General features: G+C 43.5%; 1 long non-coding RNA gene across 1 annotated transcript; it reads left to right on the top strand.

Moving 5' to 3' along the window:
- Positions 1 to 9727: 9727 nt before the first annotated feature.
- LOC138371223 (uncharacterized) lies at positions 9728 to 11554 on the top strand. The gene is made up of 2 exons (XR_011230345.1): positions 9728 to 10046; positions 10551 to 11554. It is a non-coding gene; the product is annotated as an uncharacterized lncRNA (long non-coding RNA).
- Positions 11555 to 13917: the final 2363 nt, after the last annotated feature.

Here is a 13917-nt window from a genome sequence, read left to right as displayed (position 1 = left end):
GAAAAGCAATTAATTCATGAAAACTTGGCTTATTAGGCAAATCGGGCCTTGCATAGTAGGCTGAGAAGTACATTCTGGCTAATAGGTACGACATATATATATATATATAAATATATATATATATATATATATATATATATATATATATATATATATATATATATATATATATATATATATATATATATATATATATATATATATATATTTTGGTAGCAGTCTTTCCTGTAAACATATATTATTAAATATGACCGAAAAAGTAAGATTAATAATTCTAACACGAATTTTCTCAATATTTGTTATGTTTCTTTTCACTGTTGATGGTATTTGAAAAATCAGTTCTCCAAAATTCATTCTTATTTCTAGTCTGACGCGATACTTAAACGCGTTTCGTAATAACTTATTACATTTTCAAAGACTTTTAGTTTACACACACACAACTATAACCTGCAAACACTAAACAGAGTTCTTATTATGCTACGATTTAAACAGCTTTTATTTTATACCCGCATTTTGGGTGAGGTGATATATTATGGTGATATATATATATATATATATATATATATATATATATATATATATATATATATATATATATATATATATATATATATATATATATATATATATATATATATATATATATATATATATATATATATATATATATATATATGTCGTACCTAGTAGCCAGAATGCACTTCTCGGCCTATTATGCAAGGCCCGATTTTCCTAATAAGCCAAGTTTTCCTGAATGAATATTTATTTCTCTAATTTTTTTCTCATGAAATGATAAAGCTACCCATTTCATTATGTATCAGGCCAATTTTTTTTATTGGAGTTAAAATTAACGTAGATATGTGACCGAACCTAACCAACCCTACCTAACCTAACATAACCTATCTTTATAAGTTAGGTTAGGTTAGGTAGCTGAAAAAGTTAGGTTAGGTTAGGTAGTCGAAAAACAATTAATTCATGAAAACTTGGCTTATTAGGCAAATTGGGCCTTGCATAGTAGGCTGAAAAGTGCGTTCTGGCCACTAGGTACGACATATATATATTATATATATATATATGTATATATATATATATATATATATATATATATATATATATATATATATATATATATATATATATATATATATATATATATATATATATATATATATATATTATTAAATATGACCGAAAAAGTAAGATTAATAATTCTAACACGAATTTTCTCAATCTTTCGTACATTTCTTTTCACTGTTGGAGGTAAATCAAAAATCAATTCTCCAAAATTCATTTTTATTTCTAGTCTGACGCGACACGAGCGGGTTTCGTAAAACTTATTACATTTTCAAAGACTTTAGTTCACAAATACACAACTGAATAGAACTTACGCATCTCCGATTTTATATCTTCATTTGAGTGAGGCGGAAGGGGTGATGTGGCATTAACACAAGACAGAACAAGATGTGGCATTAATAGGGTATTTATTTCATCAACACAAGACAGAACAAGAGGGTATTAATAGGGTATTAATTTCATCAACACAAGACAGAACACGAAACAATGGATATTGAATAGAAGTGTTTGTAGAAAGCCTATTGGTCCATATTTCTTGATGCTTCTATATTGGAGCGGAGTCTTGAGGTGGGTAGAATATAGTTGTGCAATAATTGGCTGTTGATTGCTGGTGTTGACTTCTTGATGTGTAGTGCCTCGCAAACGTCAAGCCGCCTGCTATCGCTGTATCTATCGATGATTTCTGTGTTGTTTACTAGGATTTCTCTGGCGATGGTTTGGTTGTGGGAAGAGAACCACAACCAAACCATCTCTTCCCACAAAAGGAGTGAGGCAGAGCCCCTCTGTTTTCCCGTATTTATACAGCCCCAGACTGCCCGCGCAACGCCGCGGGACGCGCTGCGCAATTGTTTCTTTCTCCTCGATCAGAAACATCCCCGCTTGTGATCAAGCAGTGACCATTTTCTGATCAGGGGGAGAAAGATACTGGCAGTATGGGGCTTTAAATTTATTGAAGATTAAATTCTGCAGAACATGTAAATATATAAAGTTTCAACTATATAAAGTAAGTAAATATATAAAGTTTATATTAAACACGGTTTATATTATAGACATATAAACAAAGTTTATATTATATTAACTTAATATTGAACATGTAAATATATAAAGTTTCAAATATATAAGTAAGTAAATATATAAAGTTTATATTAAACACGGTTTATTATAGACATATAAACAAAGTTTATATTATATTAACTTAATATTGAACATGAAAATATATAAAGTTTCAAATATAAAAAGTAAGTAAATATATAAAGTTTATATTCAAATATATAAAGTAAATATATAAAGTAAGAATTAACACCTACCACTCCCCGGCCGCCCGACTTCGCACGAGATGGACAACACTCCAGCTGCCTCGGTACCTGACCTCTCTCTCACGGACATCCTGGGGCCCTCGACACCCCAAACTGTTCCGGCAGGGGCCTCCTGCCCTACACTTTTAAACCCAAGGTGAGGTTTTCTGTTCAATTCTAGTCAGGTCCTCCCCAGTGCGGCGTGTGCCAAGCGCCATCCCCTCGCGGTACGTGTGTGCCGCCTTAGTTAGTCCTTTGGGCTCTCTGCTGTTAGTTCCCGGAGAGCTGGGGCGCCCTCCTTGGGCCTGTGCCGGGCGCCCCCGTGCCGTGCTGGTCGCGTGGCTGGCTTAGGGTCGGCGTGCCCCGGGCCGCGTCCCTAGTGGCCTGCGTTCGGTCTCCTCTCATGTGGGGCCCCGTCCAGCCGTGCCCGTCCGTGTTCAAGGGGCCCCGCAGCGCAGCGCACCCTGCCCGGGGCCCCCGTCGGCGGCCAGGCGTGCCCTTGCCGGCGTCGCCATGTGGCCAGGCGTGGTGGGCCCTACGCCCTTGTGCTCTGCCTTGGGGCCCTTCCCTCGCCGCCATCGACCCATGTCTGGTCGTCTGGGCGTGCCTCGGCGTCCTTCCTGCCTTTCCTTCGGGGCTCCCTGTCGTCGGCCTGCCGGGTTCCCTGGGTGTCCCAGGGGGCCAGGTTTCGCCTTGTCCGAGGACATGTGTCGCCGTCGGCGACGGATTGTGGCCAGGTTCGGTCCTACGCCCGGGGCGCATGTTCTCGGCGGCGGCGACACGTGGCCAGGCGTGGGCGGCCCTATGGCGGGCCCCGCCTTGGGGCCCATGCATGCCTTGCCGGGTCGTCACGTGCCTGGCCGGCAGGGCGTGCTTCTGCGTCTTTCCTGTTTTTCCCTCGGGTGTTCCCTGTTGCCGGTCTCCCGGCTTCCCTGGGATGTCCCCAGGGGTCGGGTCTCCCTGAGCGGACAAGCGTCGCCCTTGGCGACGACTCGTAAACCAGGTCTGGCCCTGCGCCCGGGCCTGCTACGGGGCACACGCCTGGTCGTGCTGCCACGTGGCACGGCGTTCCGTGGCGCGCACGGTTGGGCTGTGTCCCGCCCTTCCTGTTCCCTTTTGGGTGCTAATCCACGTGGCTTTGCGCCACGGCTTCCCACGTCGGGGCTCGGGCTGCCTTGCGCCCGTACGGCCGCGCCTGTGTGCGGCCCCCCCCCTCCCCTTTTCGTCTAGGCCCTGAGCATGCCGTGTGGCAGCGCGTGGTTGGTAGGCCACGGGGTCCTTGCCGTGTGTGGTGTGCTCTCTGCTAGGCACGTCGCCCTCGGACGTCTCGCCCGGCCGTGTTGCCCGGGGTGTTAGCCCCAGGCCCTTCGGTGTCCCGGAGTCCCCAGGTACGTCTTCCCCAGAGTGGCGCCGATCAAGATGTCCCCAGACGTCCGTCGGCTGGTGTAAGTCCGGCATGTAGTCCCCAGACGTACGTCTGGCCGGTGTTGCCCGGTGTGTTATTTCAAGCTTTCCGCCGTCCAGGCCCTCAGGCACGTGCCCTGCTTGCCTGGGGGGTAGCCAGGACCGTTACTCCATGTCCTCCGTCTGCCCGGTGTTGCCGGCAGGTTGGTTCCCAGGCGCTCCCGCCTGGCCGGTGTAGCCTGGTGTGTTTGTCTTAAGCGCCCTGCCCGTCCGTTGTAGCAGGGATTCCTCCTACGTCGTAAGTTCAGCGTTCGTCTGCCTGCCCGTCCGCCTGTGTCGTCTGTTGTTCTTCGTCGGAGGGAGACGCCGGCGTTGGAGCAAGGACCCGAGATCAGCTCGACGACGACGGCAGGTTTACGTCTAACGGTACGCACCACAGGCCCTGGGTTCGGCGTTGCCGCCGGCAATCCAGGATGACTTCGTTATGTCAGTTAAGTCCTCGGCATCCAGTTCCAGGGGCCGTGCCCTGGACAGGGGGGTGGCCCCCATGTTGCCTGGGGCACGGTATCCTCCAGCAGATGGCGGCGTCGAAGCGTCGTCGGGAACGTCGTATATTTAATGATTCCCATTCTTTGCCTTCCTAAGACACTGTAAATTAAGACTTTCTCACACTTGGTGTGAGAAAATATGGAAGGTTTCTTATTTTGTACTAGCAGACATCTCGCGACATGCCTTGCCCTTATTCATATTTATGTTCTACATTTCAGCACTGACATGCCTCTGCTTTCAGATCACCTCGGATTCACTTTGCCACCATGCTAACTTTTTACTCAGGCATTCGTAGCCTTGTGCATGTCGCACGTTCAAATCTTCGCGTTCGCTGTGTTACAGTATGCTTGTTCACTTTTCCTTGTCTTACGTCATTAAGTAAAGTCAGCCAGGATGTCCTATTTGCAGAGTTATAAGTAATTTATTAAGTAAAGTCAGCCAGGAGGTGCTATTTGCAGTATTTGCGGGCCCTTAATTTGCTTTACGTTCCCTGGCCCTGCATTTTGCCTAGTTTCCTCAGTAGTTACAGTACTTTCGCTTGGCTCTTGCAGTTTATTCACGTCGCTTATTTGGTTATATTTATGTTATGAATCTCCTCCGTTCTCTTAATGTAAAATGGCTATATATCCACGCCGATTGTATGCCCTTATTTTGTACTTGCAGATACCACGTGCCATGCCTTGCCCTATTCATAATTATGTTCTACATCTCAGCGCTAACATGCCTCCTGTTTCAGGTTACCTCGGACTCTCTTTCCCAAACAGCCTCCTTAATTTACTCCGACAGTTGATGCGTTGCTCATGTCGCATGTTTAATTTTGCGTTGCTGTGTTCAGTATGCTTGCCCACTTTTACCCTGCCTTACGTCATTAAGTAAAGACAGCCAGGATGTGCTATTTGCAGAGTTACCAAGTAATTTATTAAGTAAAGTCAGACAGGCAGTGCTAGTTGCAGAGTTACTAAGTAAATTATTAAGTAAAGTCAGCCAGGATGTGCTATTTGCAGAGTTACTAAGTAAATTATTAAGTAAAGTCAGCCAGGATGTGCTATTTGCAGAGTTACTAATTACTAATTACTAGTCTTTTGCTGGGTTACCTTTATGCTTCTCCCCTTCCTGTCTAGGTATGTTTAGGTATGGCTAGCGGTGCGCGAGCCGCGGCTTATCGGTTGCCCCCCCCCCCCCTGGTTCCCTGTTTACTCGGTCTCCCCCGCTTACTTCCGCATTCTTCCATCCCATTCTACGTTATCGCCTCTCGCTTTTGGGCCTATGTCCTTTCTCAGACCGGGTTGTGTGCCGTCCAGCGCGCCTCGGCGACGTTATCTTCTCTTCGGCCCTCTGTCATTTCCGCCCCCCCCCCAGCCGTGCGGGCTCGCCTGTGGGAAACGTCCCCTTGGTTCCTCCTACGTCTGCGTATCTGTTAAATTTGTTATTGTTGGACTCGCAATTTGATTTGTATTTATTACGGCAAATTTTTCTCCCGCAATTTACTCTTTGTTTAAGTTTCACGTTCAATTTGTTATATTAAGGGACTATCAATTAGGATTTGTGTTAATCTATTGCTTTGCCTCTGTGCCTTTAAGTTATTTTCAGCTAGGGTACGCTAGTTGCAGTGCATTCGGGTGGGGCCCCCCCCCCCCCACATTTTTTTTTTTTCCTCCGGTTATTTCGTCCTATTACACTCGTTTCCCTCATTATGTATTCTAAATATTGTGCATTATATTTGACCACCCATTCTTCATCGTATCGACAGTACATTAAGTTACATTTGGATGCTACCGAGAAGTTTAGCATGGCCTCGCGCACAGTGTCATGCAAAAACTGGCCATTCGGCCTTCCTTTCGGCAAGCTCAAGCCAGTCAGTTAGCATGACGTTGGCCAGCTTGTTGTTGGCCAGCAGCAGCCAGCATGCTGTTGGCCATACGGTCGCTAACGTTCTTTGGCCATCCGGCCTTCTGGGCTATTTTACTCTTCTTGTTCCTTCGCCATTGTTGTTTCCTACTACGTAATAGTATTCTATTTAATTTTACCTCATCTATCATTAGGTTAGGGGCCCTTACCTCCAACCGCTATTCCTTCCACTGCGCTCTGCCCGCTTGGCGCTCAACGCCGGCTTCTTCTGTTCCCTTTATTCGCAGCCACGACAAGCCGGAACCCCCCCCCCCCTCCACACCCTACTGCGGCGAGGAAGAGAACGCGAGCCGGAAATTCCTCTGATCACCATTACAACGCACGCAGCGGTGCCGGGATGCAGCCGCCTTGGGCCTACGTTAATACTATTTTCTTCCCTTTATTTGTTGGGCTATATGGTAGTATTAATATTATTCCGTATCGTTACTGTCATTCCAGTATTATTTTATTAAAATATAAATTGTTATTATAATAATAATAATAATAATAATAATTTTTATTTAGGCAAAGGTACATACATAAAGAGATTTTACAAAGTTTGTTGGCTTTATAGATAAGAGCTAGTACATACAATGCCTAAAGCCACTATTACGCAAAGCGTTTCGGGCAGGAAAAAACACTACTGACTAAAGCTTAAAACTAATGGGTAAAAAGAAAAAAATGCGTTGAGTACAAATAAAAATAGAGGTAAAAGAGGGGGGAACATTGTTGAAAAAACAGCACAAATACAATTACAAATTATTACAGAAAATTACATTAAAACAGCGTTGATTTGTAAAACGAAAAAAAAAAAAAACATACATGGGTTGACAATAGAGAGGTAAGGTAGGTTACAGGGAATTGATTAGGTATAGCTTCGTTTTTAACTTAAACTGGTTGAGAGAGGTATATACTGTCTTTAACATGGTTGGGAAGGTCATTCCACATCCTGGGCCCCTTGATTTGTAGAGCATTTCTGGTTTGATTAAGTCGTACTCTAGGAATATCAAAACTGTATTTATTCCTGGTGTGGTGCTCATGGGTTCTGTTACAACCTTCAATGAAGCTTTTGAGGTCAGGATTGGCATTACAATTTAGCGTTTTGTATATGTATAGTACACATGAGAGAATGTGCAGTGACTTAATGTCTAACATATTCAGGGATTTGAATAGGGGTACCGAGTGATGTCTGGGGCCAGAATTGGATATTGTCCTAATAGCAGCTTTGTGTTGAGTAATTAGAGGACGTAAGTGATTTTGGGTAGTAGAGCCCCAAGCACAAATACCATAGTTGAGTTATGGATAGATAAGGGAGTAATAGAGAGTCACCAGGGCAGGGCGTGGTACATAATATCTGATCTTAGAAAGAATGCCCACAGTTTTTGAAACTTTTTTTTATATGTTTAGAATGTGTCCCTGGAAATTCAGCTTGTGGTCAATGAGAATGCCAAGGAATTTGCCATCTAATTTGTTACAAATTTGGGTATTGTTTATTTCGAGATTTATTTGATTAGAGGATTTATTGCCAAACAGAATATAGAAAGTTTTGTCAATGTTAAGGGTGTGTTTGTTGGCAGTTAGCCACAGATGGACTTTATTTAGCTCAGTATTTACTGTGGCATTTAGAGCAAGGGGATCAGGACTGGAGTAAATGAAGGTTGTGTCGTCAGCAAATAGGATTTGTTTGAGGTGTTGGGAGGCATTTGAAAGGTCATTAATGTAGATGAGAAAGAGGAGAGGGCCAAGTATGCTGCCCTGGGGAACACCAATGTTGATGGGTAGGGTGGGCGAAATTGTATTATTCACAGAAACACATTGGAGCCTGTCAGTAAGGTAGGATTTGAGGTATTGTAGGGAGTGTCCTCTGACACCATAATGATGTAATTTAAGAAGAAGGTTTTGGTGGTTGACAGTATCGAAAGCTTTACGCAGGTCCACAAATAACCCAACAGGGAACTCATTTTTATCAAGAGCTGTATGAATCGAGTTAAGCATACTAATAAGTGCATCGTTAGTGCTTTTTTTGGGCCTGAAGCCATATTGGCAAGGGCTAAGTATATTGAGTTTGGCTAGATATGAGTAAAGCTGCTTATAGATTAGTTTTTCAAAAATTTTTGACAAGTTTGGCAGGATTGATATAGGTCTGTAGTTGTTAACATCTGTGAGATCACCACATTTGTGGACAGGCGTTACTCTCGCTTTTTTTAGAATATCTGGAAAGGTTTGGAGTTCAAGTGACTTGTTGAAGAGCAAAGCAATAGCAGGGGCTAAAGATCTGGAGGCTTTTTTGTAGATTAAAGTTGGTATCTCCTCAAGGGCACCAGACTTGGTTTTAAGGGAAAGGATTATCTCATTGACGCCAATGGAATTAATAGGCTTTAGGTACAGAGACTGGGGATAGTTCCCTGTAAGATAGTCCTTAATGTCAGTACTGGAAGATGGAATATCATTAGCAAGGGATGAACCAATGGAAGAGAAGAACCTATTGAACTCAATAGCAGAATCAGAGGCTGAAAGCTGACCATCGTTATTAGACAGGAGAGTCGGTTTGTTATTTAAAGACTTCTTTGATCCCAATATTTGTGAAATTGTTCTCCATGTTTGTTTAATGTTGCTCTTTATTTGGGTAAATTTATCTTCGTAGTATTTAGTTTTGGCTCGTCTAATTATCTTAGATAGCAATAACGAGTAATTCTTTGAGAATTCTTTGGAGACAATCCCTAACCTATACTTTTTCTCAAGGTCATGTTTTTTATTAATAGATTTAAGTATTCCCTTTGTAAGCCAGGGATTGTTAAGCCTTTTGGTTGTGACTTGTTTTGTAAGCATAGGACAGTGGGTATTATAAAGGCTAAGAGTTATTTGAAGAAAAGATTGAACTGCTAGGTTGATGTCCTCTATGTTACCTAACTCGGACTCCCAGTTGACATTATCAGTAGCAGTTATAAAATTGTCTATAGCAGTTTCATTGTGTAGTCTAAAACGTATCTCTCTTGACTCAAGAGGTGGTTTGCTAATGTTAGTTAAGAGAAATGTGGGGTAATGGTCTGTAGTGCTATCGGTGATTATACCTGAAGTAAGCGGAGAGGTTATATTTGTCCAGATGTGATCAAGAGTCGTGGCAGTGCTATCAGTGATTCTAGTAGGTCTAGTGATTAAGGGTATGAGGAAGCAGGAATTCATACAGTTGAGGAAGCTAACAGCAGTAGGGTGTTCTGGCTCGCAGAGGTCAATATTAAAGTCCCCTGCGATAATTAGGTGGTTTTTGTTCAGTCTGTTATCAAGTATTAGATTTCTAAGGTTTGAGTTGAATTCGGACACATCAGTGTTAGGAATTCTATAAACTGCACCCACAGACAGGATAGACTCGGCACCCTTGACTCTGAAGCTGGCGAAGATATACTCCCCATAGCAGTCTCTTGTTCTAATTTCTTTTAAGCATGTTAGTTCTTGGTGGTAGTAAAGAGCAGTGCCACCACCTCTCTGAAGATGACGACAGTTATGGTTTGGCGTTGCTTTCTTAATTTCTTCCATTCTGCGGCTCTTGCCGTCATCGGTTATTTACGATATTACATTGTATTCTTCATTGTACGATTATTTGCGACATTGTATTCTTATTATTATCCTTATTACAGTTACTGAATGGCAGCTCCCTGCCGTCGATTTCACTTTGCTCCTGTTCTAAAGATGTAGCCAAAGTTCACGGCGTACTAGCTGCGGCTCGCAGACGCTCATTGACAACACAAGACTACACTCAGCGGCCGCTTAAGGCAGACTCCTTGGCTTCTATCCAGCCCAATCACCCGTCTGGAGGCAGAGATGGGATAGAGACCAAGGGTAATGTTCCCCGCTCACATTCTACATCCGCTTAGGACACAAGCATGTTATAGATTTGGCTTTAAGAATTGGTTCTTATTCCATTTTATTGTTTATGTATATGTTGCTTAGTTGTTATACCCGTTCTTGGTATATGTATTGTTTACATTCAAGATTTATAGTGTTTCGTATTACCCTGTTATAGTTGCTTTGTGCTTCCTTGCTGTTCTCCTACTGGTTTTCTCCCACCTTTGCTCTTAGCAAAGGTACTTCCCCCTTCCGTTTGCTGGAAGATTCTTAGAATTGTTAGCCCCCTTCTTTGCTACAGTATAATTATTCGGAAAGCTCTTTATTCATCCAGGATTGTTAATTAAGGATTCTCTTAATTCCTGCTGCCGGGCTCCCTCCCCCCGTTTTTCGTCTCCGTATTGATTCAGCTAGGGTTTCCCTCTCGTCTGTGCTCTTGCCTGTCACGATAACACTGCACGCCGCTTCTGCCCACCCTTACTGCCTTATATCTTTCAGCCCGGGGGAGGTGAGCTACGCGACAAAAAATCGACGCACGCTCCGACTGGACCAGGTATCGCTTACATGGTCAGGAATCAACACTCTTCGGATCCTACAAGCACAGATCCTACAAGCGCTCCTGTCACCAGGCGAGATTTCTCCAGGATCCTACGCGCTGCCCTCTCGGCGCTAGGCTTGACTTCAGATGACTACGCTCCGCACCCAGCTGTCTCGGGACGGGCTCGCCACATCAGAAATAATGGCAGACGGCAGGCGGAAGAGTAGTGCTCACATCCTACGTCAGACGGGACGTTGTTGCTCTGCCACTTTGAGTGCCTCACGCGGCCAGCTGGCACTCGCCCTTCGGGGGGGGGGGGGGGGGGCCGGCCGCTGGCCTGCGGTGGGGGTGCAGCGCCGGTCCCCAAGTGTCCCGCTGTCCGCAGCTAATACTTTGCCCAGTCTAGGTGCTAGTAAGCCCTACTTGTAGTCACACCCCCTTCTCCTTATCCATTAGGTCTTTTACGGCCTCTTGGCCGGGTACATTACGTGTTATGTGGTCTCTCACTTATTAGTTATTCTTTGTGTCCTGCCTGTTATATCCTAGTGTTATATAATTACTACACATTTGCACTCGGCCTTAATTCTAGTACCAGTTAACCTTTAGGTTTCTGCAGAATTAGTTTCCATGTCACTATAGGCTAAGGTCTCATACTTACTACGGGTGTACCTTTTAAGTTAAATCTAGTCCTCGGACTTTGAATTGTTACTGTTAATTCTTACTTTATATATTTACTTTATATATTTTAATATAAACGTTATATATTTACTTAATTTATATATTTGAAACTTTATATATTTACATGTTCAATATTAAGTTTAATATAATATCAACTTTGTTATAAGTCTATAATATAAACCGTGTTTAATATAAACTTTATATAATTACTTACTTTATATATTTGAACTTTATATATTTACATGTTCTGCAGAATTTAATCTTCAATAAACTTTAACGCCCCATACTGCCAGTATCTTTCTCCCCCTGGTCAGAAAGTGGAAGTGGTTGGGCAGCGTTCCTTCACTCCGTCCTCACATCCCAGCTCATCTTAATGACCCTTCCAAGTGATATATAAGCATACTGGCCTAGCGCTTTCACCTCATAATTACCTTGCCTTACCTTACATATTTTCCTTATAGTTTTTCCTCGTGGATTTTTGCTTCTCAGGCCTCAACTGTCAACTGATGATGTATGATGAAGTGAATGAACATATGAGTGTTGAGTTCTTCATTAAGCAGGAAGATTGCGATTGTCATAATGCAGAACAATGTGTTGTGAGTACTGCAACATACTAATAACATGTTATAGGTGTTATAGGTATATGTGCAACGTTACAACACAGGAATAACGTGTTGTGAGTTTTCACCAGTCAGGAATACCTTATTGCAACCACATAATTTCCATAATATCAGTGAGTGTTCCAAAATGTTTTTCTGTGTTACAACACTCACAACTCCTCATTTCTGTGTTACAACACTCACAACTCCTCATTTCTGTGTTGCAACACTCACAACACCTCATTTCTGTGTTGCAACACTCACAACTCCTCATTTCTGTGTTGCAACACTCACAACTCCTCATTTCTGTGTTGCAACACTCACAACTCCTCATTTCTGTGTTGCAACACTCACAACTCCTCATTTCTGTGTTGCAACACTCACAACTCCTCATTTCTGTGTTGCAACACTCACAACTCCTCATTTCTGTGTTGCAACACTCACAAAACGCCATTCACATATGTTGCAAAACTCACAACATGTGCATATTCATTCGTGTATGCTAAATAAAAGAAAAATCTTAACCTAATGTATTCGTCATATATACTGATGTATACCTGTCTTCTCTAATCTTTCAACTGGGGTTCCTACCTTGCGATCATTACTAAAACAAACATGAACATTTCAAAATCAGCTTAAGGTATCATTAATACTTAAGTAACAAGATGAAAGACTGATAATTAGAGTAAGAACAACTAAATGAGCACATGAAGGTACTCATCTATTTGTGCTTGCGGTAGTGTACAGGTGCCTGAGCCTATTGGGCTCTATCATATCTACACTTGAAACTGTGTATGGAGTTTGCCTCCACCAAATTACTTCCTAATGCATTCCATTTGTCAACCACTCTGACACTAAATAATCACTACACACAACCGTGGTATGATATGTGATCACGTCTAGGTGAGCACATCTAGGTGATCATCTATGCCTATAAACAGTAAGTTTATAGGCATAGTTTATGTGTTCACCTAGATGTGCTCACCTAGATGTGCTCACCTAGATGTGCTCACCAGTAAGACACATGGTGGTGATGTACCCTGGGAGAGTGTGCCTGTAAGACACATGGTAGTGATGTACCATGGGAGAGTGGGCCTGTAAGATACATGGTGGTGATGTACCATGGGAGAGTGTGCCTGTAAGACACATGGTGGTGATGTATCATGGGAGAGTGTGCCTGTAAGACACATGGTGGTGATGACCCATGGGAGAGTGTGCCTGTAAGACACATGGTGGTGATGTATCATGGGAGAGTGTGCCTGTAAGACACATGGTGGTGATGTACCATGGGAAAGTGTGCCTGTAAGACACCTGGTGGTGATGTACCATGGGAGAGTGTGCCTGTAAGACACATTGTGGTGATGTACCATGGGAGAGTGTGCCTGTAAGACACATGGTGGTGATGTACCATGGGAGAGTGTGCCTGTGAGACACATGGTGGTGATGTACCATGGGAGAGTGTGCCTGTAAGACACATGGTGGTGATGTACCATGGGAGAGTGTGCCTGTAAGACACATGGTGGTGATGTACCATGGGAGAGTGTGCCTGTAAGACACATGGTGGTGATGTACCATGGGAGAGTGTGCCTGTAAGACACATGGTGGTGATGTACCATGGGAGAGTGTGCCTGTAAGACACATGGTGGTGATGTACCATGGGAGAGTGCCTGTAAGATACATGGTGGGGATGTACCATGGGAGAGTGTGCCTGTAAGACACATGGTGGTGATGTACCATGGGAGAGTGTGCCTGTAAGACACATGGTGGTGATGTACCATGGGTGAGTGTGCCTGTAAGACACATGGTGGTGATGTACCATGGGAGAGTGTGCCTGTAAGACACATGGTGGTGATGTACCATGGGAGAGTGTGCCTGTAAGACACATGGTGGTGATGTACCATGGGAGAGTGCCTGTAAGATACATGGTGGGGATGTACCATGGGAGAGTGTGCCTGTAAGACACATGGTGGTGATGTACCATGGGAGAGTGCCTGTAAGATACATGGTGGGGATGTACCATGGGAGAGTGTGCCTGTAAGACACATGGTGG

This window comes from Procambarus clarkii, chromosome 35 (assembly GCF_040958095.1).
Source record: "Procambarus clarkii isolate CNS0578487 chromosome 35, FALCON_Pclarkii_2.0, whole genome shotgun sequence".
Taxonomy (NCBI): Eukaryota; Metazoa; Arthropoda; class Malacostraca; order Decapoda; family Cambaridae; genus Procambarus; species Procambarus clarkii.
The sequence above is the reverse complement of the archived record's forward strand: the minus strand, read 5'-3'. Positions and strand labels throughout refer to the sequence as shown.